This window comes from Pteropus vampyrus, unplaced genomic scaffold (assembly GCF_000151845.1).
Source record: "Pteropus vampyrus isolate Shadow unplaced genomic scaffold, Pvam_2.0 Scaffold47, whole genome shotgun sequence".
Lineage (NCBI taxonomy): Eukaryota > Metazoa > Chordata > Mammalia > Chiroptera > Pteropodidae > Pteropus > Pteropus vampyrus.
In genome coordinates, this window is record NW_011888828.1 from 6434357 (window position 1) to 6437132 (window position 2776).

The window sequence follows — 2776 nt, forward strand, 5'->3', positions numbered from 1 at the left end:
AGTATCCAGGTCCTTATGGAAACAAAAACATAAAATATCCCACCTTTTTTTTTTCTATCTTTGGAATAGTATCTGCTCTTAACACACACACACACACACATACACACACACACACACACACAGAGCTTTAAAGCTGGGCTGGGAGCAGACCTGCTCCTCCATCCCTAGAAATACTGTCTAGTGTCTTGTCATCCAGCTCCAGGTGAGTCACTTGCCGGAGGACAAAATGTTCTGAGTTTTCATCAGGTTAGTAGTTGACTTTGTTGCTTTTTCAAGATTGGATCTTTTGAGACCTAATTCAGCCCATGGCTTAAAACATGAAAATATTTAGAGACCTCTAGGATAATTACCATGTTTTTTCACTTTCTGGGCTCTTAATGGGATAAGTATATACTAGGAAACGAATTGGTTCAATTTGCTTATGAAATTTTCTTTGGTAGCAAGACACAGGCATGTCGCTGCAACAGTGTTCTCCAGGGAATGGAATCTATTAAAAGGAAGGCCCTTGATGGAGCCCCCAGGAGAGGCTCTCCACTTGTAGTCTGTTCCCACTGAAAAGGAATGTTTGCTCAAAAATGGTTTCTTCTAAAAGATGGTAATTATGTAGACCTCAAATTCATGTTATAACAAAATTCCTTTGAGCATAGAAACTCAGAGCATGTGTCTCTTTTTTTTCATTATTAAAGTAATATAAGCCTCATTATGAACATTTCAAAATAGAGAAAAATATTACTTCGAATCCAATAATCCTAAATTTTATTGTGAAATCTTTCTTTCTCTTTTTATATTTTTCTATAACATATATTTTCTATAACAGCACCTTCTTTTCTTCCCTCACTGCTGTGCTGTTCTCTTGATACAACCTAGTCTCATACTACTATATGATCAATTAGGCTGTTCCTGTTTTTTTCTCAAAAGTGCTTTTGAATCCGTATTACATTCCTCATATAGTAGCAGTGTTCTTGCCCATAGAAATAAAAGTTATTCAGTTAATATACCTAATCCTTCAATGGATATATTGATTATCTACTTACATATTGTGCAAAAGAGCAATAGGTCCCTAACTTCAGGACTGGGATAACTTATACATATGTATGTCTTAATGGAGTTCACAAACTAGCCATTTGTGGTAATTATAAAAGATAATGGGTGCTGTGCGGGGTGGAAAGGAGCTGGGAGAACAGAGACTGGAAGTGGAATCACGGTCCAGCCCGTGTATGATCTGGACTTAGAGGTGCAGACGAACGGGCAGAGGGCATTTCAGACACAGGCAGGAGAAGGTGGGCAATCACTGAGTGTGTTTAAAGAATAGTTAGATTTACGCCTGGTCTGTGTAGTGGAGTTGATTTTACCCTATTTCCTGCATTTCCTGAAGAAAATGGTCCGGAGCCTTTATATGCTGAAAATGTCCTCAGCTCTCTTCATGTGTCCTGTAATCCTCACTTATCTGAGATTTCAGCTACCTATAGTCAACTGTGATTTGAAAATATTAAATGGAAAATTCCAGAACTAAACAATCATACATTTTAAATTACACGTAGTTCTGAGTAATGCGATGAAATCTTGCAATGTCTGCTGTATCCCACCACCGACGTGAATCATCCCGTTGTCCAGCGTCTCCATGCTGTAGATGCTCCCCGATAGGTGGTCACCAGTAGCTATCTAGTTTCAGGCTTCCACTGAGGATCTTGGAATATATCCCCAAAGAAAAAGTGGGGGATACTGTGTGTACAAACCCAATCAGGGAGCCCATGTTTGACTTCCAAATATAAGAGGGGCTACCTTGGGCACACACCTGATCAGGGAGCTCAGGTTTGACAGCAAACAGACGCAAGGTCTCCTTTGTCCTAGTGTGAGATGCTTTTCCCAAACTCGTGCTCTTTTCTGGCATCTCTTGTAAAATGTGGGGGGAAAAAAAGAAAGCTTTATTTAAAAGAGAAAAATCATAGGTAGTTGCACCTTTGCATACTCGATCTTACCAGAATTTTCATATGAACTCATATTTTGAGTAAAAGCTGGTGTTATTTAATCCGAATATGTCTTTGCATTTTATTGCATAAGAACACTATTGAAACATACATACAAGTTGGGGAAGTTTTATAATCAAAGTGTTGAAGCTGAAAAGGTCTCATTGAACATCATTTATATCACCTAAATGGAAGCATTACCTCTGAGATCAAATACAAATTGTATAAAACCAGAACCCTCTCCTTAAGCACAGTATCTTAGTTCCTAAAGTTTTTCAGGACACAGTTTGAAAATACTTGTTTAATCTCCCTGCTCATTTTACAGATGGGAGAATTGAGACTCAGAAAATCAAGTACCCATGAAGGACCTACTGCCTTGAATTCCTTTATGAGAGTAGGTACACTCAGGATTCAGCATCTTGGCTGACTCCAAACCTTAAACCAGAGATGAATGAAATGGGCTGAGCCATGCTTAGAGTCTCTACTCTTTATTCTCCCATCACCCTTCTCTGAGGGGGGGAAAAAAAAGAAAGCTAGGAGGCTCAGAACAGCATGTCTGCTAGTAGGTCAAGGAGCACCAAGCAAGGCCCAGAACAGTAATTCTTGTCCTTAAAGAAATCCTCAGGGCCAAAAGAACAATCATTTTTACTTTCTGAAAAACTCCTTGTTCCCAGTTACAGCCTTGAAATCCTTCTAGTGAATTGTTTCTATTACACATACAATTATAAGAAAAATATTCAAAATGAACTGAGTGTAAAAACATTCCGGTTCAGTTTTTCTTCTGGTACCTAATATGCCCTGATGCTTCA